The sequence below is a fragment of the Nymphalis io genome, chromosome 19 (assembly GCF_905147045.1).
Source record: "Nymphalis io chromosome 19, ilAglIoxx1.1, whole genome shotgun sequence".
Lineage (NCBI taxonomy): Eukaryota > Metazoa > Arthropoda > Insecta > Lepidoptera > Nymphalidae > Nymphalis > Nymphalis io.
In genome coordinates this window covers 10,198,212-10,223,941 of record NC_065906.1, presented here as the reverse complement: position 1 = coordinate 10,223,941, position 25,730 = coordinate 10,198,212, and the positions used below count along the sequence as shown (strand labels likewise).

The 25,730-nt window shown below is 34.5% G+C and overlaps 1 protein-coding gene across 6 annotated transcripts in view; it reads right to left on the bottom strand.

Annotated features, from left to right (window-relative positions):
• The window catches only part of LOC126776084 (neurexin-1), a 194,486-nt gene that overhangs the window by 143,785 nt on the left and 24,971 nt on the right, over nt 1–25,730 (bottom strand). The gene's annotated exons all lie outside the window — the stretch shown is intronic.

Sequence of the window (25,730 nt, the reverse complement as noted above, 5' to 3'; positions counted from 1 at the left end):
CGATGTTTTTCCGGAATGCTTGTCGATCGCGGCTGACTGACGCGGCGGTGATGGGACCGAGGGCCTTGCCTTCACCGGCCGGGCTGAGAGGAGAAAACCTCAATAAAAAACAACAGGTGGGTCGCTTACCCAAAGCGACGGCCGCAGGTGGGGTCGCGGTGGTGAGCTAACGCGTTCCCGTAACCCCGCCACCATGCGGTGAGAAGGAAACGAGGAGGTTTTAGTGGGTAGGACGGTGGCCTTCTGCCCCGTGAGTCCCACATATCCGTCCCGGTCGTGTCCGGGCGGCAGGCGTAAAGGCCTTTCCTCCTCGAAAAAAAAAAAAAGGATACCCAATGGTAAATGGTCACCATTGCCCATAGGCATTGGATCTTTAAGAAATATTAAACATCCATTATATCGCCGATGCAACTTCAACCTTGGGAACTAAGCCCACCTACCTGTAGTATCACTTGCTTACTTCACTTTCAAACCGGAATACAACAATAATAAGTATTGCTGTTTGGTGATTTAAAATATGATGACTGGATGATACCTACCACCTCGGCCCTACCACCAAGTTTTAGTATGTATAATATTACCATAGACTTCACAATCACAATTTTTTAAGATTTTATTTTATATGATCCATTCATAGACGAGTGTTACCATTCACAAAAGAAAATAAATAATGTACGAGTGCATAATGAAAGAATAGGGCTCTACTGGTGGTAGGGCTTTGTGCAAGCTCGTCTGGGTAGGTACCACCCACTCATCAGATATTCTACCGCAAAACAGCAATACTTGATATTGTTGTGTTCCGGTTTGAAGGGTGAGTGAGCCAGTGTAATTACAGGCACAAGGGACATAAAATCTTAGTTCCCAAGGTTGGTGGCGCATTGGATATGTAAGCGATGGTTGACATTTCTTACAATGCTAATGTCTAAGAGCGTTGGTGACCACTTACCATCAGGTGGCCCATATGCTCGTCCGCCTTCCTATTCTATAAAAAAAAAAAAAAGAATATATATATAATATACAAACGTAGTGCTACTTTGCTGATTATGTTAACACCTGTTCTAAATTAATTAAAAAGCATGATGATGATGAATAACTTCACTTTATTTTGTAATAAAGGCAAACCTAACTAGATTAGCCAGCCCAGGAAATACTACAGTGCATACGTGTGCGAATACAGGTGAAGTCCTTTTATCTCTTGAATCGGAACGGTCATCGACACGTCAGAAAAGAGTTCACGTGCAGACCAAAGGCTCGACATACTCTCTGATTTACAAGAGTGTAGAGTGTAATCTACTTGTAGTGTTACGACTTCAAAACTTCGGACTGCTACTGAGAATATATCCACAGAAGAACACAGTGACTTTTACTTGATTGACTTAAGGATTGCAACCAATCTCTCAAGATCTGCGGCTTTATAACAACAACAACAACAACGAGGTAGCTAAAAATTTTAACATGAACATAAATCGTTAATTATTTATGATTTACGTCCTCTTATATTACGTGCTATTATGAAAATGTCTCTATTGAATCATTTGTTTTAAAGCTTCAACAAAATTTATATTCAGTAATCGATTAATTATCTATTTACTTTTTATTTAACGATCATTAGAAGTCTTCTAACAGGCTTTAAACAGTCATTAATCTTCCAAGCTTAGACTAAGTAAAGTCGATAAGTAATGAAGCAATATCTTGTTTCGCTTTCATTTTCGCAAATTCAAAATCGAATTAAAAGCAATAAAATAATTCGATAAACTTCAGACTTATAATTATCTATACATACATACATATGCAACTAACTTACACGTCAAAGTCGATTAATTGCTTAAAAATAAACAATTGCCGACACATGTTCCATTCGTCAAACGTCGATCACGTGACTTGAACCATTTTTTTATTGGAACGATGTTCTTTTACGCGGCTTATAGTACTCGTATGTGAAATGGCAGAAAAAGTCGCATAACGATTAACGAAATAGCCTTATGCCCCCTCTCCTTGCCCTTTCTCTTTATTACTGTATCTTTCTATTTTATACAGACGATGTGTAAACAAGAGTGAAATTATTTCAAAAATAATAAAAACACACATATATATATATTATTTTTTTAATTATATATATATATATATTAATGTATATATTATTATAATATATATATTAATGCCTACTTATATTATATATACACACATATATATATATATATATATATATATATATATATATATATATATATATATATATATATATATGTGTATGTATATGTGTATATATATATATATATATATATATAATTAAAAAAATACTCAATATAAGGGAAACGTAAGTCATGGATAAATGTTTTTGAAGTTTTATAAAATTCAATAATATCGTTATAATTCTGACGGCAATAATGGGTATTACGTTGTACTGGCACGATCTTTCTTAATAATTATATATCATATGTCATAGATGGCGCTGCTTTTTTCATGTATAACTAGCTAAATTAATATATTTTAATAATTAATATATTGTTAAAATATTTAATTTACTATGACAATCAAAATTAAATCCGATACAATTTATATCATTATTCTATAAATCAGCTAGCAACTAGACCAACGTGACAGCAAAACAGTTTATACAAAACCGCAGTTCAAAAGACATCTGTTTCTAAAACTAATATCGCGTGTACATTCAGAGAGTTTTTTATCATAACAAGTTGTGGACTGTTGGCTTTACAGTCTAATTCCGCTTCCGCAATTCGCAAATACTTTACCGAGTTTCAGCAACCGCAAACCCGTGGCGAAATCTATGGTCCAGACTTTGAGTGTAAATCTTTTGAAAGAAGATAGAAACAAGATAATCAGCAATCTATAAACATATAAAAGGAAATGAAGTTTGAATCGAGAATTCCGATAAATGACTCATTCACTTTCGAAGTGGACTTAAGTAATATTTTATTTAAAGGAAAACGGTTTATTTACTTCCTGAAAGTTATTATATAGAATACATTTTAGGAAGTTTCGAAGTCACCAAAGTTCAATTTTGTGTTTATAGAGAGATGTTTCTAATGTATGTGTGATCGTTTATTTTTTAGCATGTATTTCGCCTCGTGTATTCGCGACGTTGCGACGACGCCATTTCTTATACTATACAAACATTAGATATTATAGATATTATTAGAACAAAAGATGATACCAATAACATGAAACGAACGAAACCATTTTCGCAGTAGGTAATATAAAAGTACGTGAATATTGTCTAGCAATGTCAAATAAAAATTGAATGGTGTAGACAGATACAATAATTAAAATATATAATAACATATCTATATATATATATAAAAGAACGTCTTCACACACACATATGTTATATATAAGCTCATATCCTTACATAAAAACATGACAACATATAACAATACCTAAACGACTCAACTGACATCCCATACCACTAAATAAACTGTTAGGAAATTGTTAGGTTTTAAAATGACGACCCAGTTAGAAACATCTAGCAATTCAATGTACATTTCATGTTTATGTAAAAACAAAGAGCACGTTTAAAACCAGATGAAAGTAGTTTAAAAATCGCATTTACATGCGCTTTATAAGTTCACAGCGGGGACATTTTATAACTGCGCTCTGAGGACCGGCCGCTACATCGCAATAAGTCGACAAACAAATGCGGACGATATGTTTTTTGTGCAGCTTTATTTTTAATTTCATTGTCTATATCGTTAAAGCTATATATTTACTATGTTGCTGTTTATATTAGCTCTACTCATATACGGGCTTTATATATATGGGTACAACGACAATTGTATAAATCTGTTTTAATACAATATTGAACCGAGTTGGAAAAAGAAAAAAATTAAGAATTTTTCCTGTCCTGTCGAACTATGTGACTGATGAAATAGAACGCAACTGTTTGACTGCATTACTTCCTTAATTTCAACAACAACCAACATGGCTGACACTCAATCATAAGGTCATTATAACATAATAAAAGACTACCCCTCCCACTGGTAGAATAATGATCTACATGAAATTTTTCTATCGTAATACTTATAACTCTAATGTTTAAAATGAAACGCTGACGCAAACATTTAAACAAAACTGAATTGGCTTTAGAAAAATAACTACTAAAACTGACCAATAACTCCATTCGATTTCTTATTTCATGGTTTTATATGTCCTATAAAACCTAACGAAATCTGTGCCATGTTAATAAAAAAAATCATTAAATTATACAAATCGGCTGTGATCTATACTAATATTATTAATATAAAAGTAACTCTGTTACGCTTTTACTGCTAAGCCATTGAACCGATGTTGATGGAATTTTGTATGAAACAAACTTGAACCCCATGGAAGAACATAGACTAGACTTTTTATACCTAATACTTAACCTCCTTTCCTTCTAACACGCGGGCAAACCCTACTTTGTTATACATTTGTATATTATTAATTGATCATATTTTAAAAATAAAACAACATCTTTTAACAGCAAACTTTGATAACAATCAAATAAACATGGCCTGGTCTGATCCTGATTTACTGCAAAATGGTAAATTGCACATCAAAGAAAAATACATATATGAGACTATCTCGCAACCTACCTCTCTAGAATAAAGTTTGAACCGCTGAAATCGTTTGAAATGACTTAAATTGCCAACATCGTACAAATACTGAGTCACTACGTCCCTTGTGACTATCCACTGGCTCATTTTGCATACAAAAACTAGAACGCGAAGCGTAACTACTTGGTCTGTCACTGGTAAAATTTAATTCACATACAAAAATTAAATTGTGAAGTTAAGTACTTAATAAAATATGAAATGTACTCTAGTTTCGACAAAATTCCGTGCATATATTTACTGAAAAAAGCCGAGGTGGCGCAGTGGTAAGAACGCGTGAATTTTAACCGATGATCGTGGGTTCATCCCCGGGCAAGCACGACTGACTTTTCATGGGCTTAATTCGTGAAGAAAAACATCGTGAGGAAACCTGATGTGACTAATTTCACTGAAATTGTGCCACATGTGTATTCAACCAACCCGCACTGGAGCAGCATGGTGGAATAAGCTCCAATCCTTCTCCTCAAAAAGGGAGAGGAGGCCTTCAGCCCAGCAGTGGGATATTCACAGGCTGTTACGGATTACGGATTTATGTACATCAGGTACAGAAGATGTAAAAATTACAAGGTCAGTGTTTCTCAAAGTCAGACTGAAAGACAAAACACTATTGCGAATAATATATTATTCATTACTGTTATGAAATCACCTGCGACCAGTTATGTTAATTATATTAACAGTGAAATGTAGCCAAGTGTTGATCAAACTTTGTCAAGTTCCAACTCCCGAGAGCTCTTTAATTATACGCATATATTTTAGTTATATTTGTATTAGATAGCTTTAAATTTCAATATATAATTAGTAAAGTAAAAACTCTCTTAATAAGGTTTGACGCTTATTCCACAACGTTGGTTCATTGGAGGTTGGTGGACAGACTGTCACCTGGCAGTTGAATGAAATTATCTAAATATTAACAAGCACGTCGTCTTTCATAATCAAGTTAGTATTTATTATTGAAATTCTTGTTTATAAGCCACTCGCACTACGAATAACTGGTGATTACGTCACCATCTATATTTGCTTTGTATGCGCATATATAGATAAATTTATATATCCTGTATGAAAAACAACAAGTAATAACCGCGAGCTTTTTTATCATCTATGTAACCTTGTACAGAATAAAAAGTATTTTTTAAGATAAGTTTATATATTCATTATTTATGCACATGCTTTTACTTACAATTTTAAAACTTGTTGAACTCACATGCTAAATGGTATTCTTATATATATATTTATATTATTATTTACTATATATATATAGTTATACATATAGATAGATATATATCTATATATATTTGTCTTTAACTAAGACAAATAGGAATATTAGTAATTCCCTAAAAAATACATTACATACATTGTTTTATGCTTTGCAAAAAAATCCTAATACTTTTTTATATTTCACTCTCTCCCGTCTTTTCTCTTTGCCATTATTATATACGTAATCTAAGTACCGCTTACATAAATAACGAGAAACACATGTTCCGGGCAGACGCTTGAGTGAAGCTAACTATCTTGATATAATGTTTCTTATCTTTATAAACAATTTTAACACTAATTACTCATTAAAAAAGTTCAAAGAATCTTAAAAGAATTATGTCCAAGCAACAAAAAGGAATCAAGCAGGATAACCTTTCTTAAAGTTTAGTTGGAAAACAGGACAAATGGGGTTGCGAAGTTTGTGTTAATAAGTAATGTCCCTAAGCGGAGTTGCGACTGTCTAGCGATGTTACAGCAACACCTATCTTTTATGCCAACAGTTGCATGTTTTATCGCTACTTGAGACGGTTCTTTGATAGCCATATACTTCAAATGTTTATGTTGTAGGATTCCTTGCCATCATATCTATGATAAGTTGACGACCTTTGGCTATCCCAGCATTCAGTCTAAAATGAGAGCAGTTCCAAGTGATATATTTTCATTATGAGGTAACTGCCTAAATTGTAGATACGACTTTTTACGCCAGACAGCACATTTATGGAGAAAGATTGTAGACTCTATAGCAGCACGCTACGATAGACTGGGGCGGAGCAGTAATGTTTAATGTGGGTGCAGCCACACAGAGCAGATAGTATACCCACAAAAAGTTTACATATAAAAATTTTGTCCTACTCGTATATTCCTGCTTCCCCCTTCCTTCTTAAGTCCACGCGAGCTGGTTCTCGATGTCACCGCCTAACTGTGACATCAATTCCATCGCGCACAAAGAAATTTGGCAACTCCTTTCTTTGTCGCACTACCAAAGAATGGAATTCCTTACCAGCTCACGTGTTCCCCTCCTCTTACAACCCGGGTTCCTTCAAACGAGGCGTGAAGAGGCATCTTGCGGGCCGGCAAGGCGGGGACGGCTAGTACAGAACATTCTTCCCGACTGTACTGGCCGTCGTCGCGTTTGGACTCTACTACCACTTACCATCAGGTGGAGTAGAGTCATTTGCCTTCCCGGGGCATATAAAAAAAAAAAAAAAAAAAATATATGTATGCGATATATGATATATGTATCATTAAAGCAAAATCAATCGCGTACAAAATCAGTTCACTATAAATTATACAAATGGTACTACAGCACAAACGCCCTTTTTACAATCTTAAGCATTAATGGAATGGAAAAACTGAAAATAAATATCCACAGTGTACATATCGTCTAATATTACATACTAGACGCACGTGAGCGTTATGGCTCATCTGACTAATGTGAGGCACGTGCTTGAATGAATAAGAGGGGAAAGGACACGGTGTAATTTCTACTGCAATCAGATTAACTTTGCGGTGTCATATAATATAGTACAAAATGGTTTTTATTTATTAAAAGTTTTTGTATTGCTGGGACTACAATATAAAGGTGATTTTGAATCGTACGTTATACTTTGACGAGCCGGTTGGCGTGGTTGGTAGAACACTTGCCTTTCACGTCGAAGATTGTGGGTTCGATTCCCACCCAGGACAGACATTTATATGCATGAACATGAATATTTGTCCTGAGTCTGGGTGTAATTATCTATATAAGTATGTATTTACAAAAAAAAAAAAAAGTAGTATATGTAGTATATCAAAAAAAAGTAGTATATTGTCTGGTTTCCATAGCACAAGCTTTGTACAAGCTTAATTTGGGATCAGATGGCCGTGTGTGAAAAATGTCCCAGGATATTATTATTATTATTATTATTACTTTCAATAGTAAAGTCTTAAAATGATCCTGACGCAATTTTGTTTACGGAATTTTATTTGATTTGCAATTATGGTGCTTGCGAAATTCTATTTGAAATATATTTAATTAATTGCAAAGTTTTATGTTTATTATTATATTTATATAAAGTTAAGTAGTTAAGACATGACCGCCTAACAAACGAACTCATTTTCGCTTTTATATTTTGTTAGGGTATTTAATGACGATGAAAAATTTTTATTTTGGGCTCATTCGATTAAGTCGTGTGTGAAAATAATTGGACTACAATTATTTTTAATTTTGATAAGTTTGACGTGCGAATAGTCTGCAGATAGAAGTTATCTTTCTGCAAGAGTATATGCCGCTTAAAGCCTTAGTGTACCATCAAGAATGAAACCAAACAGTTTTAACGTTTAAGTATTTGTTATATATATATTTATATATATATATATATATATATATATATATATATATATATAATACGAGTGGAATTCAGCTTTCATAGTTTCATCATTTTTGTGTGCTGTTTACACAATTGGTAGAATTTCATATCGAAAAGTCAATATCAATTACAAGCTACACCAACACTTGACTTTATTATCTCATAAAACAAAACGACCAACACCAAATATTCGATAACAAATCATTTGAAAGTATATAGTTTATATAGTTATGTTCAAATGAGGAAATTATACCATATAGTTTATTTTTATTAGGTTAAGTCTTTCAGTCGACTTCAGCTCGACGGCTATAGTTCGAATTATTGCTTTTTGAGATCGTTAGTCACGCAATAAAGCTAAAACAATTTTATGTATTGTGCTGTCACGCGATACGTAATTCGATAAGGAATTAATACATTTTATTTTTAACTTAAACATATAAAACCTACTTCATAAGAACCTTAACGGAGAATACTTATTTTAAAAACATTTCTGTTTCGAAATTTAAATTCAGCTATCCACAGTAGAGTAGCATAGCGGAATAAGTCTCAGACCTTCAGAATGGAGCTTTTATTACGAATGCGTTCTCCACTCTCTACTTAAAGGCGGAATAATTTTTCGTTCATTTTACTCTTTCACTCAAAATGACACGCCTTAACGAACAAGTGAAATAAGAGACAAATAAAATAATTAGCGATTCGACCCAACAATGTTGATTATTATGGTTCAGCATGAATGATTTACTCTGATATCATCATAAATCTTCAAACACCCTCACATTTTGTATATAATTATGAAAATTATTTCAATTGATTACACTTGTAATATATTATTATTATAAACAGTAACGCAACTGAATACATTAAATTACTATAAATAGACTTAGAAATACACAACATTATAAGCTATGACGTGATTCACAAGAAACGTTCGCCTACAAATCAAAAGCTCTGTACACAAAGGAAGGTAATTTGGGAATCCTTCGTCTATTGTTACGTATACAACGTGAACAACGTATCAATACAACGACGAAACGTTTATTTGCATCTTGAAAACAATTGAATACTATTTACGGTATTTTATATATATTTAAATATTTAGTGTTCAACGAAATACATAAATTACAGTAAATTCAAACGTAATAACAAGTAAAATATATTTGGTATAAAAAAGTAACAACACGCGATATATTTGCATTGGAAATTGGTATAATTAGGTTATTTAAACACGCCCAGTGAGCCCATGCTCATCTGCATGCACGTTTAAAATGATAAGACAACTTGGGAATAAAACGGTGTAACTCAGGCTATTTAAAATATAAGTATATTAATTGTAAGCAACAATTGTTGAAAAAAGATTATCCGCTGAGTTTCTTTCGTCAGTTGTTTTAAGGCCTGAAGTATTTCTCTCCGAAATAGTAGTAGATTTTTTACAATTAATAAGCAAATATGCTTCTATATTGAACAAAGATTTTGACTTTGAATATTATTAAAGTATTTTAAGCTGAATATTTGGCAGATAATGTACCTTCAGCCATCCACAAATATATATCAAGCAATGTATTTTTATTTTATTTTATGCTTGTTAATTAAATTAGTATTAATTTGGTTTAGTTTTTAATATTTTGATCATATAGATTAAGGTTCGTTCATTTTCGTCATTACATATATCAACGTGATCTGGCAAAGTTTTGTGAAAGGGAAATGAAATTAACAATATAAATATATAAACAAAGTAGATTCATTCTTTTTTTTTATATTCGCCGGGAGGGCAAATGACTCTACTCCACCTGATGGTAAGTGGTAGTAGAGTCCAAACGCGACGACGGCCAGTACAGACGGGAAAAACGTTCTGCACTAGCCGCCTTCGCCTTGCCGGCCCGCAAGATGCCTCTTCACGCCTCGTTTGAAGGAACCCGGGTTGTAAGAGGAGGGGAACACGTGAGCTGGTAAGGAATTCCATTTTTTGGAAGAGCGACAAAGAAAGGAGTTGCCAAATTTCTTTGTTCGCGATGGAATTGATGTCACAGTTAGGTGGTGACATCGAGAACCAGCTCGCGTGGACTTAAGAAGGAAGGGAGAAGCAGGAATTAGAGAGAATAATTCCTCAGAGCACTCGCCGTGATACAGTCGAAAGAAAGCGCTCAGTGCTGCTATCTCACGACGCAATTGTAAAGGTTCAAGGGTGTTTGTGACCTTTACGTCGCCAATAATGCGTACGGCACGTCGCTGCAACTGCACAGTTGTTGTGGCGTGAAAAAGCGCAGCACCTTGTTCAGAACTCCGAGTTTCCGTGAAGCTGTTTTTATAACAGCCTCGATGTAATCCCTTGGACTAAGGTCGCAGCGAACGTCAATCCCCAGCATGGCGATTTTGCTTTGCATCACCAGCGGAGTACCACAGAGGGAGGGAAGAGGGGAAAATGTTGACTTTTTCGCCGTGAGAGCGCATACCTGTGTTTTCTTGGCATTAAACTCAACAAGATTATCAGAGCCCCATTTCGCGATGAGCTCTAACGTCCTATCGAGTTCAATGACAAGATCCTTCCGCCTCTCCTCAATTTCCGCTCGCCCAGCCACTGCGCGTCCGTGGTATCCACCATGCACTGTACTATCGTCTGCATAGCAATGTATGTTCCCAAGAGAGAGCATGTCATTGATATGCAAAAGAAAGAGTGTGGGAGATAGCACAGATCCCTGGGGGACCCCAGCATTCACTACATAGAATTGTGAAGCGCAACCATCAACTAAAACACAAAGGCTACGCTTGTGTAGGAAGCTGGCAATCCAGGTGCATAGCTGAGCAGGCAGACCATATGCCGGCAGCTTGGAGAGAAGACCTCTGTGCCAGACCCTGTCGAAAGCCTTGGAGATATCGAGGCTGACAGCCAACGATTCTCCATGCTTGTCGATAGCTTCACCCCAGAGGTGTGTTACGTACGCTAGAAGATCACCTGTGGACCATTTTGGTCGAAACCCGTATTGACGATCATTAATTAAATAGTGATCTTCTAGGTAATCGATCAGTTGGTTGTTTAAAATCCGTTCCATCACCTTACAAAGTACTGAGGTGATAGCTATTGGCCGATAATTTGCCGGGTCAGACCGATCCCCTTTTTTGGGAATCGCTTGCACATTAGCTCTTCTCCAAGCCTCCGGCACACATCCCGAAGAGAGACAAACACAGGAGACAGCTCCGCTGCGCACTTCTTCAGCACTATGGCTGGTATTCCATCGGGACCGCTAGCTTTTCGTACATCAAGTGATTGCAGCTCCGCACGCACATCACGTTGCCTGATTTTAATGTCAGGCATCGTATGGCCACATGAAGGTATTGTAGGTGGCAGCGCACTACAATCATCGATGACGGAATTGTCGGCAAAGAGTTTAGCCAGGAGATCAGCTTGCTCTTGCGGACTGAGAGCTAGCAATCCGTCCGGATTTCTGAGCGGTGGCAGCGAAGATTGGCAGAAATTGTTTTGCACAGACTTGGTCAGACGCCACTTGCGATATGCCGCCTGCTTAGATGATACAGCATCGGCACATTCACGAGTGAACCAACGGTTACGCGTCTCCTACTGACGAGATCTGAGCTAGGAATGTAGTATTCCATTCCCAACATGATCTCGCCAGTAACAGCAGCGGCACTAGCTGTCGGATCATTCCCACTGAAGCAAAGTTCCTTCCAAGGGACCGGCTAGTGGCGGCAGCTTGGCCTGTGCCACTCTGGTAGAAATAAGGCTGTGATCCGAAGAGCCAAGAGGAGCCTGAACCACAACCTGATATTCTACCGGGTGAGAAGTCAGCAGAAGGTCCAGTAGAGAAGGTGCTTGCCCATCAATGTCTGGGATCCTGGTGGGCTGATCAACCAGTTGGGTCAAGTCATGTGTGAGAGCAAAAGCATGAGCAGTCCTTCCAGCATGGTCAGTTTTGAGGGATTTCAACCATGATTCGTGGTGAGCATTAAAATCCCCCAAAAACACCAATTCCGCGTTAGGAAATTGCTCTTGCGCAGCATCTGCCACCCGACTAAGATGGTCAAATAATCGGCTTGTCTCCAAGTCACCATTGTGGGATCTGTAGAGGCACACGTAGACTCGGCTCTGACGAACCAGGTCCACACGTACCACCAACATGGAGAAGGAGGGGTCCTCCAAGCAGCGCAGTCGGTGACAGCAAACATCCGTCCTGACGAACAAGCATACTCCGGCTTTCGCTTTGAAGGATTCTTCAAGCGTGTAGCCGGGATAATTAAGGTAGCTGGTATCGGCAGGACGGAGTATTTGTGTCTCCGTGAGAAACAACATTGCTGGCCGTGCTGTCTCGAGATGGTGGTGGACAGCGTTGAGGTTAGTGTGGAGTCCTAGGATGTTAGAGAACTCGACCTCAAACAGCGAGGGTATGGTGGGGGTGTGCACCGCTGTACGACCGTTATTTCTGTTTTGTTGCGCCATTCGGGAAAAATAAAATGGAAAAGAGACGTGAAGCGAGCGATGTATTGCCACGATAGGGATGGGCAAAGTGTGGAGGCGTGTTTCCCCAAGTGGGTACCAAAAGGAAAAATACACTGACCCGCCGGACGGAAGGGCCCCCGAACCCCCCCGGAAGTGGCCGCCGGGACCCCACCTACCGGTCACCAACCGGCACGACGGTCCACCCCGAGATTATGCGTGGCCTGGTGGGGCAGCCTTACGAGCTGGTTAGGCACGCTCGGGCCCCTGTACTATGCCACGGGCGGCCAGCGGAACAGCCGTTTCTTCGGGTCTCCCTGTCCGGCAGGTCAATACAGTTTCCCCCGGCATTGGTTCAACAGCCGTCTCCATTGGACCAACACCCATCGCGGCAATACTCGCTAGGGCTCTGGCTGTACGCTGGCTGACCTCGAAACGCGGCTGCAAGCCACTTCACGAGTTTTTCACCATGCGTGATTCTTTTGGAAGAAGTATAGACCGACGACTTTTAGTGTGTAAAATATGTCCAGATGTTAAATAAATCACTTGGCATCACACTGACGTTCTTTCTAGTGGAAAATAGGATTTCGCAAATTGGTAGAAAATCTTAAATTTTAATGTTTACGCGAATGAAATCAAACCGTGAATAAATATAACATTTAGATCAAGTATTTAGGTCAAAACGTCTCCACGGACCAAACTTAAGATAGTTGTTAGACCTAGTTCAATACTAACTTATCTATTATTCAGATAACAAAACTTTTGTATATAAGTATATAATAAAATTGGAACGGGGTCGCTTCTGTTATATAATATTTTCTGAAATTTATTCAGGGTTGTTATTATTATAATTATAAAATGAGATGGCTCAGTGGAAAACGTTGATGGAAAAGAGTCGAGTTCTGAAATGCTTAATTTTGTTTATAAATAATCTCGTTGAATATAATACTATATGTGTTTGGGGTTACCTGGTAGTATTGGTACTGTGAGACTTTATATTAAAACCACCAAGTTTGTATTGCTGGTCAGATAGTGTTCTCTATCTTATAAATTGGCTAAAACTTATTAAGTATTTACCAAAAAACATTGTTATAGCGAGATGTAAAATACATCTAACGCCATCTATTGACGAAAAGATAAATTCAAATAACATTTGGCATAATGTATTTTGATCTTGAACAATGTGATACTATTTCGTTATATTACTATTTTGTTATATATCTTAGAGGCCTAAAATCTTGCGGGCCTGCTACTGAATATACCACGTCACCTGACTTAAAAGTGCTTTCTTTCAACACCATGCACGAAATGAATTATAAATACAAATTAGTTTAATTGAAAAAGGCAGAATGGTTGTCTGAATTAAAAAAAAAAAAAAAACAAAATATATCGTGAATTAATAAATAGGATACATTTATTCCCGGAAACGAAAAAAGTTTTAACGAAACAGCAAAAATGTATTTCCATTTGAACGACCACGCGAACGAGTCGCGAGCAGCTGTTATCAAATAAAATTCTAGTTCAATAACAGAGTCATAAACAAATTATGATGTTACTGGTTCAGCTGGAAAGGGTCAAGGCTTTTCCGAACATTCTTTATATTCAAATTCAAAAATAATTTATTTAAGTTATATTTAAAAAAAATAGAAATATTGATTCGGCTAAGATGTTATCAAAATAATGTGTTCGTAATGGGACTCCTGACAAACGTGAAACATCAAAATTGATCGTTAATAAAATAATTTATAATTAAAAAAAAAACATAAACATGTAGTGAAAACGTTGTTACGTTAATAAGATAAATATGTTTTTGCTATGTGTGCTAGTGCACACAGAGAAGTACACGAAGTGTAATATAGGATACGCGCCACGCAAACAGTAGGGAGTATAGAGGGATGGGACGGTTTAAGAAAGCGTCATGCCGTTTTCCGTTACGACATATAAGGTACCACAATATGTTTTACATCAAAACTCAGCAGTAACTTTGTTCTTTATTTTAATTATTTGTATACTCGTATAATATACACCCGATCTGAGACTATGGTATGGTGTAATGGTGTAGTGGCAAAATGATAACACCGCAAGTCCCATTAACGATTACAAATTGATTGAGTTTTTCTTCTTAGTAATCGATAATCAGATTACGAGTGTCTGAATAGAACCTGGATAGCACCTGTTTGTGCATACACTTGTGCTCTATTGTATTATAATCGGAATCAAATGAAAACTCAATCACTTGTTTTTTAAATCAATTCAACGTATTTTCAAGTCAAGGTTTTAAATTGATATCATTAAAGCATCAATTCAAACATTATAGAAATGAAAAATCCAATCGATAGATAAAACTGTTGTTATCTATATGTGTATCTGATCCATTAGCAATTAGAACGCGATTTGTAGATTAATAAATGCATTTGTATGTCAGGCTTTAATTTCGATGTGTTAATTTTTATCTCGCTGTTCATGTAAATGAATTGATTCAAAAATAGAACTACTTCTACAAATTGCTTTGACGTTTTAAATTAAATTTTATTCTCAGTATAAAAAATATATATATTTACTGTACAAATTATCGAGATAGCCTACTTACTCTCTTGGTAATCATAACATCTCTTGCATTAACTAAAAATTCTGAAAACCATAAGCTGACTGACTGACAGCTGTACAAATTTTCAAAGTACAGACGTCACTAATAGATATTTATATTTAAATATATATATATTATTTATTTTTTGTTTTTTTTTTTAAAGGAAGATTATTATTAAATTGACTACCTACGGTACGGTCCTTTGCCTTTTTTGTCTCTGTAAAAAAGGTAAACTACTTCTATTCAACCCTTATTTCCCATATTCCATCCAAATTCGAATAGAATAGAAGGCCCTTTTATAAAATCTGAATCTTGAAAAATAATTGTCACCGTTTGCAGTCGATACCAGCAGAACTAACCTTACATATTATATAACTCACATCGCGCCAAAGATCTTTTACTTGAAATATATGACAATCATCATTTATATTATCTTGGCACAATGTACAAAATGCATAACAAAAGTGCTCAGCAGATATTTACTAAAGACCAATTCATCTTGGTCTTTTCGTAGTGGGTTATTTTGCACCACCAAACGGTTGTTAAGGAAGCGAATTTATTAGATACATAAAATCAACAAATAATCCCTTAATCGGCCATTACGATACCCATAGATTGAACTATGGTAGCTTTAATTAATTGGTGCCGATACTACACAGCAATATTACAAATACTATAAACAGAATAAGTACTCTGTATTTCGTATATATTATACGGATACGTTACTCGGGCACTATTAATTCTACCGCGAAATGTGACCGCCGCTATATTATTGGGTTCCGGTAGATAAACTTGTTAACGGCATCATTCGAGTGTATTGTGGGCTTAATAAATTTCGTCAATTTTATGCCGCTGTTTATGAAACATTATAATTGATAGTAATTTTTTTAAAAATATGACGAAGTCTATATTTAAGTGAAAAATTCTTTTATAAAAAAACAAATAGCTTCACATTCCGGTCATTTCGGTTTAGAAGCACGGATAGATGAGATTGAAAAGTACGCTAGAGCATCTATTGTCTAAATAAAATAATATTTACGACAATATTTCTTAGGGATCGAGGCACCGATTTCGATACTAAAACGACGAGTCGAGAAGCCATTCAGGTTTTCTATCTAGTTATTCTTTAGATACTTGCCTTTTACGCCGAGGGTTGTGGGTTCGATTCCCACCCAGGACAGACATTTGTGTGCATGAACATGTCTGTTTGTCCTGAGTCTGGGTGTAATTATCTATATAAGTATGTATTTACAAAAGAAAAGTAGTATATGTAGTATATCGGTTGTCTGGTTTCCATAGCACAAGCTTTGTATAAGCTTAATTTGGGATCAGATGGCCGTGTGTGAAAAATGTCACAGGATATTATTATTATCCCAGGATATTATTCTCAAATCCAAGCCGGAGTCAGGATCGAGCCGTATTACACTCTCGTGATTCGGAAAGTATGTAAAATCGTCCACCACTCATCCTAATACGAATGGAGGAATGGAATGGGTACCTGTATGTTCTATAATATGCCCTGCGTATGTCTATTCCTTGTGATTGACAGCTTTGAGTGTAATTCAGACACAATATGCAAGATAACAGTTTGTTTTGTGATATTTAGCTTCATCATTAGTCGACACGGCCTAGTGGTTAGAACGCGTGAATCTTAACCGATGATCGTGGGTTCAAACCCGATCAAGCACCACTGAATTTTCATGAAGGTGCAGGAAAACATCGTGAGGAAGCCTGCATGTGTCTAAATTCATTGGAATTCTACCACATGTGTATGCTACCAACTCGCATTGAAGCAGCGCGGTGGAATAAGCTCTAAACCTTCTCCTCAAAAGGCAGAGGAGACCTTAGCCCAGCAGTGGGAAATTAACAGGCAGTTACTGTTACTGTATATAACCTTAGTATTTAAACATGAATATATTTTACTTATTTATTTCCTCGAATAAGGTAGGCTTGAGCGTAGTAATGGTGTATTAATATTTATAAACATTCTGACCTTCTCTGGTGACTGGTGTGCGTTTCATTTTTCGCTTAGACGATCGGAATTTTGCGATTCAACGGGAAAATGTTTGCATTCTTGATACATTCCACAAGTTCATGTGTAAATATTACTCAATTATTTCAATACAATATAAAACAAAAGCCTTATACATAATATATTTAAAATTATTAAAATGTTATGAAAGCTACCACGAAATTCCTTAAGAAAATGTAATAATCGCAACGACAACGACGCTCAGAAAATTAATTATATTATCAAGTTATTTCAAGGGATAATCTAGTGTTACTCTGACTCCCGCCACCAGTTGGAAATATCAATTTATGTAATAAGTTCGTGTAATGTTTATTGTACATACATGTTATTTCTCGCAACAATATTAAATACGGAATAATTGATTATGTTTTTTTAAATAAATATTTATTAATGGACCGAATACGGGTTTTGTGACGAATATTAGTTTACCGAAGCTAAAAGGTTTATATTAACTTGATAAACAAACATAGTTTTTGTTATTTGTTCCAGTAGTCTCATTTTAAATTATTTAATTTTTCATTATTATAAAACAATATTTCGTTTATGATAGGTATTTTTACTGGACATGTTCAAAAACTAATTCGTCGTCATCTATCATTATTTTTTTTTAACATCTACAAGACGAAAATTGACAACGAACGAAATAAAGTACATATTATGTAAAAAACAACATAAATACCAATTTACCCCCTTAAAACGTACATGTGTTAAATATTTGTACCGTAACAGCCTGTTAATATCCCACTGCTGGGCTAAAGGCCTTCTCTCCATTTTTTGAGGAGAAGTTTTGGAGCTTATTCCACCACGCTGCTCCAGTGCGGGTTGGTAGAATACACATGTGGCAGAATTTCAGTGAAATTAGACACATGCATGTTTCCTCACGATGTTTTCCTTGAGATGAATTATAATCACAAATTAAGCACATGAAAATTCAGTGGTGCTTGCTCGGGTTTGAACCCACGATCATCGGTTAAAAATCACGCGTTCTTACCACTGGACTATCTCGGCTTAATATAAGTATTATTTGTACATGTAGTATATATAATATGGGCTTTTAAAAATCGGATCATTACAATACCTTCCATCTCGAAGTTAATTATACGAAAAACAACAAGCACACAGGATATTGGTCAATGAAGAAGTTATGAAATACCATTGAAGAAAAAAATAAACATCAGAAAGTCAAAAGACACCGGGACGACAGCTAACAAAATGTAACAAGATATAGAGTCCAGATAATGTACACAGTAAGTCGTATTAAAAAGCTTTGTAAAGGTTTCACCTCTTTTCAGCTTGCTTTGATACATGAAAAGAAATAGTGAAAAGGGTTAATAAATAAAAATAACCTCGATATTATTTGAGAAAACCGTTATGTATAAAAGTATTTAGGACACTATAAATAATTGCGTCTAAAAATATACTGTCAAGGTAAGCTTGTTAGCATCACAGATAATCCCTAGGACTCAGTATTATTCGAAGATTTAAAGAAAAAAATACTTTTGACATAGGTTAGCGAACGAGCATATGGGCCACCTGATGGTAAGTGGTCACCAACGCCGATAGACATTGGCATTGTAAGAAATATTAACCATCGCTTACATCGCCAATGCTCCACAAACCTTGGGAACTAAAACGTCATGGACCTTGTGCCTGTAATTACACTGGCAGACTCACCCTTCAAACCGGAACACAACAATAACAAGTACTGCTTTTTCGCGATATAATATCTAATGAGTACCCGGGTGGTACCTACCCAGACGGACTTGCACAAATCCCTACCACCAAGTGGAAAATGAATTAAAAACATAAAAAGTTAATGTCGGCCTTAAACTTTTTATAGTAATCATTATTTATATAGTTACACGTATTCAAACGAGCTGTGTTATGGAAAGATTGTTCGAATAAAAGTAGAGAAAAAAACATTTAAGAACAGATCTCTAAAAGATGGAATCCTCAAAAGAATCCGTTGATGTGCGTCTATCTATCTGTCACACACATTAGAGACAGATTGAGCAATAAAAATAACACTTATATTGTATAAGGCTAATTGCGTTAAGGTCCTGTACAAAGGCTCAACGAAAATATATATATAAATTATAATATATTTTCACTGAGTTTAATGCTAGTTTTTATGGAATATAAAATATACACTCCAAGAACAACTGATAATAACAAATGAAGCTTTTATTCGCAAGTATATTATTCATAAAGGTTTGACGCTGTGGATGATTTTTAACTTCACATAAAAACATCATTTTTTTAAACGTTTATATTTAGGTGCCGAGAAAAAAAGCCGAGATGGCCCAGTGGTAAGAGCGTGAATCTTAACCGATGATTGTGGGTTCAAACCCGGGCGAGTACCACTGAATTTTCGTATGCTTAATTTGTGATTATAATTCATCTCGTGCTTGATGTCGAAGGAAAACATCGTGAGGAAATCTGCACGTGTCTAATTTCACTGAAATTAACGCAAAAAAAAAATCAGATTCGTTTATTAGTCCAGATATTATTCAAACTGGTGGTAGAGCTTTGTGCAAGCTCGTCTGGGTAGGTACCACCCACTCATCAGATAGTCTACCGCAAAACAGCAGTACTCGGTATTGTTGTGTTCCGGTTTGAAGGGTGAGTGAGCCAGTGTAATTACAGGCACAAGGGACATAACATCTTAGTTCCTAAGGTTGGTGACGCATTTGTGATGTAAGCGATGGTTAACATTTCATATAATGCCAATGTCTAAGGGCGTTTGGTGACCACTTACCATCAGGTGGCCCATATGCTTGTCCGCCTTCCTATTCTATAAAAAAAAACATTATATTTATTATATAAATAAAAAAAATTGCATAAATTACTTTTAAACAAATCTAAACATTTTGGTTTTAATTACAATGTGTAGTAAATATTTAGGTAATATATAAATATATAATTATCATTATTGTTTAAATAATATTGATCTGACAAAAATAATACAATCAAATATAAGCCCTGAAAGTAAAACCTGTTCGATTTAAGAGGAATAAGTTTTGAATCAGAGCCAGTAATAGGGTCACTAATGAGGTATTCGTTGCCGTCAAAGTTGAGTGATTTATGAAACATCTTTTTCATAACTTCATAACGAGACGTGATTGCAAAATTTCAAAGACTTTCGGTTATAATAACATTTTTCTGAAGATACAAAATTAATAATTGTATGTGTTCCAGTGATGTTACAGGAATATTAATATTAATAAAATTAAATTATAATAGCAATACATTCCTATTATACTTTTTCTTATTTACGACACAACGCGGATACGTTTTTTTTATTTATAAAAATATGTAATACTTCCAATGTGAATCAGTATGTGCGTGACGTGATATTTCTGATTTGAAATTCGTAAAAGGTAACCTATCAATTAAGTTTTTTAGATTTGATATATCAATTAGGCCAAGATGGCCTAGTAGTTAGAACGCGTGAATCTTAAACATTGAATATTCATGTGCTTAATCTGTGTTTATAATTCATCTCGTGCTTAACGGTGAAGGAAAACATCGTGAGGAAACCTGTATGTGTCTTATTTCATTGAAATTCTGCCACATGTGTATTCTACCAACCCGCATTGAAGCAGCGTGGTGGAATAAGCGCCAAACCTTCTCCTCAAAATGGAGAAAAGGCCTTAGCCCAGCAGTGGGACATTAACAGGCTGCTTAAAAAAAACTAGGTGTTGGTGGTTTATTTCAATGATACTTTTACATAGTTCTTACACTATATTTGTTAATACATCTTAACACAAGGCTTATTCTAACGCATTAACGTAATATGAAAAAATATCTTCTATTCACGAGCAGCTTTGATGAACGATGAACAATGCGTAAAAAACTAACAGTCTACATGTTAAATATGTCTATAAAAATTACTACGACATCAAAATCAATATTTATTCAAGTAAGCTCGTTCGGGCACTTTTAATACTTCGTTTTACAAGAGTTCAATTAATTTAATGAATAGTTAACATCGGTTCGGAATGTAAATTATACAGAGAAGACCTGGCAAATCTAGTCTAGTTACTCTTTTCTAACAATTAAGTTACATAGATAAAACTAATTAAATTAAATACTATTAAATATAAATAATAAGGTATGTAAACAAATTCATTTTAATGTACTTCTTATAGCCTAATTCTCTAAGTTTTAAATATATATCTGAATCTTATAAATTCAGATTACAGTACAATAATTTGGAACCATCGAGCTGATTGGATAATAAAGCTTGGAGCTTGATCTAATATCTACTATCTACTTTTATATATAAGATTACACTTACAAATCTTCTATTTGATTAAAACTGTTTGAAATTTGAAACAATTTCATTAAACTCTGTCTGCACAGGGATTTATCGATTATATTCCAAAACTTACAGACAATGTCTTCAAGATAAAAATAAACAGCAGTTTGTGACCTAAATCTCATAAGAGTTCCTTGCACTCTTTGGTTGCACGTTGGACCCAATGTTTGACGTAAAGTGCTACTTTATGTCTAAACTACTGTTTGCAACTTTGACATGGAGGTAGAGTCTTTATCATGTTTTTTTTAAGAAATGAAAGGAGCCTATCAGTTACACAAAGTGGACACGTTTATTTATACATAAAATGAACGTCATATAATATATATATATATATAATAAAATGTCATATACCCATAAATATATTATAATGTCACGTTATAATCGGTACCTCTTGGTCGTCTCGAGTAGTTTAATATAAACAAATAAGGATTATTATTTACTACAAGATTATAAAAACAATAGAAAGGGTTTGGTATTAATTTGCAGGATATACAAATTTAAATGTACCGAGTTTCTTATCAGTTCTTACCGATATAATTTACATTCCAAATTAGTCGTAGTATTATTTTATCTTATAAAATGACGATTAAATATTTTACGAAGGATATAAATTTTGATTGTTCATAATTAATATATGCGAGTGCTGAAATTGATATAAAAGTTGTACTTGTGCTGTAGTAAATTTTTTATTTATTATGATTTTTATTTACAATGGTAAAAATTAAATTTACACAATAATTTGAGCATATCTTTATAATAAGAATGAACGTGTCAAATGTTTGACAAATATTGGAGCCAATGTAAGAAATTGGTCTCACAAAAACTTTGTAGTGACGTCCTAAGGAGGCTTAGCACGACCCTTTGATGTGAGATGAGATAGGTCATGTTTTGTTTTACGACGTTACAAATACAACACATTGTTTTTACATATCGTCGCCCCTATTGTGATTGTAATAAGGACTACATTTTATCCAAATTCATATTTTTTTAGGTAAGTCATATTAGAAGCTAGTAAGGATTTCGTATTAAATTCTCAAAACTATTTCATAGCATAGGCATTAGGTCTATTATTATATAGTATTGTAATAAAAAAATATTAAACTTGTACTAAGCATATTTCTGAAAATGGTCTAAGATGGCTCAGTCGATTGAATACTTTTATCTTTGAGAATGTGTCTGGTTTAGTATTTTCAATTTACTTCTTGTTCAATATAATACGAAAAGGCTGATAAAAACCGGCATGACTTTGAATAAACATGTATCCAATCGACGAAAAAGTGTTTCGAAAGAACCATAACAGAAGACGCTGCTACGTTCTCTATAAACGCCCAAAAGAAATAGAGCATCACGACATTTGAACTCAACTTGACAAAATGTGTCGTCATAAATATACATAAACACATACTCATAGTTCCTGCACTGAGCAGATGTTGGAGAAAGACAAAAACAAAAAGCGTGTGTATAAAGCGAGAGAACACTATTTAATTTCGCTACGTATCCAACACACATACAAAGAATAGTGATGACGTCCGCAGGATGTTGCTCAATGAAGTTTCCTTTGACATGCGGTTAAATAGGTCGTGTAAAACGAAGACATAACCTTTTAAGAATAAACCATAATACGTTTCATTTTTAGTCTTAAATATTTAGTATAAAGATTTTCTACTACTTCTTCTGAGTAAGTTTTTTTATCATGTAAATTGATGATATAATTTTTATTTAAATGTGTGTAACTGCACCAACAAGAAGTATATATATATAGTTTTAAGTGTTGCGTAAATATTTATTAATAAAATAATAAATGTTTATTTTAGCTAACATTTTAAAGTATTGGAAATAATGAACAGTGGAATAATACGAGACATTTTTGACCTGTAATCTATAATTATGTTAATACAAAAGTATATAAGCTATCACCTAATGATTTATTATAATAATAATAGAGCCATTCCTATATAACGAGCGAAATTTTCACATTTCGTAACATACTGAAAGATTTAGAACGCCACACTGGAGTCATTAATTACGTTGAAACAAAAAATCTAGCTACGTAGCACTTACGTAGCAGCGTAGCACTCGTAGCGTACTACGTAGCCGTAGAGACTCGCTCAGAGGACTTGAAAAATAAGGTTTATTTCCAAACTCGTGGAAAAAGATGACTATTATAAAGCCAGGAAATATCAGCCTAAAGGTAAACATGGGTTCTTAATTATAATTAATCAGACTGTCTGTTTAACGCTAAATATGAAATTTAATTAACAATGGATATTTGTAGATCAAAGTTATATCGGAGAGTTCTGCAAACAAAAGCATAGCGAGCAAATATCGTCATCGAGCCCAAATATAATATAAGTATAATATGTATAAAAATATGATTCACTCGGTAAATATTTTGATATTTAACATTACTTCCCATATTTGTATAAGAGAAGCTGTTTTGTAAAATGTAACTCTTGATGCAATATTTATTTCAATAAAAATTAACCCCAAGAATACTTGTTTTTTAAAAAATAATATTATAATATAAGTTAAGTTTATCCCCTTCGAATCGATAGCAGTTAATGCGTCTCAGGAGTATGAGAAATACGCGTTGAATACGAATGAAGACGTGATGAAACTGAATATTATCTATTGATTTATTACGAATAACAGCTATAACTGGGCTTAACTTAAATAGAAATATGCTAAAAAGATAGATAGCCTTCTTAAAAACACTGTTACTCCTATTGATATTGTTATTTACAAATCCATACTAACATTATAAATAAGAAAATAATCGTTTCCGTTATGCCTCCATGACTAAATCACTGAGTTTAATAAAATTTGGTATGAAGTAGTAGTAGTATGAAGTTTTTTGTTGTAAGTTGAATATGTACAAAGCGGTATGTAAGGTTTTGAAAAAGCTACAATTTATTATTTAATGCTGTTTAGCTAGTTTAGCAATCGCATATGTTAGTGTTAATGTACTTAATTAGTTGAAAAAAAATTGAAAATCAAATAAATATTACGTTATAAATCATTTACGTATACGTTATGCGACTTCTTACATTTTTTTTTTTATATTTTTATTTTTAATTTCCAAAATATTCACGCGAATTTTTACATAAAATCTCATAATATATTCCAATAACCTTTACGATTTGTATTAGAATTTCCAGTATTTAATTTAAGCAAAATTTGCATATAATTTAAAATAAAAGTATAATCATATAATATCAAAGATGTTCCTGTCGACAGCTGTATTAATTAAGACTGTCAGACCAAAAGACGTTACGAGAATGTAACAATTTACTTTTTTCTTTGTAGTTCGTTACTTCTTGGCAGGGACAAAGGAGACTCTTGAGGCTACTCGCGGCAATTGCTCGAACTTTTTAATACTTGGCGAGAGACATGCACGTCTTCGAATTCTGGCTTTGAGATACATTTCCATGAAGACTTTTTTTCCACGAAGTGGTACACGGCTCCGTCGGGTGTGAAACAGGTTATGTGGGATTCTTACCCACTAATGTCACCATATTACTCGTCCTCAACACGGATCGATATAACGCATTCTCTTGTCTGTGCTCCGCTCGTGGCTCGGTGGAGCTCTCATCAGGGATTCCGTGAAGACGAGTTTTATCTTGTTACAATCAACATTTCAAATTAGACACTAGCATACACATCGCTAGTTACAAATAATTCTATACGTATACATTTCAGAATAATTAAAAACCTTCTTCTGAACAAAGTAACGGGTTACGATTTCATCTATATTTAAAAATTCATAATTGATTATAATATTGTTTAAACTATTGATATAAGTAATTACAAATATTATCGATGTTGATAAAACACGAACGAAATGATAACCTTTTCAATACGACCTCGATCCAAGCGTATATTCAATATCAAACATTTCTAGAACACCGTAACACATTTTGACCTGTTTTAAAATAATGATTTTATTTATAAATGACATAGATTTTGTTATAAGTATAATACTTTTATTTTATTTATATTATTAAAAATAAATAAACACCCATATTTTTATTGCTAATTTTCACATCGAAGTGTAAATATTAATTAAAAGCATTAGCAACAAAACATCTTGGATTCCAGGGATTCGCATTAAAATCACTCAGAGTGGCTTAT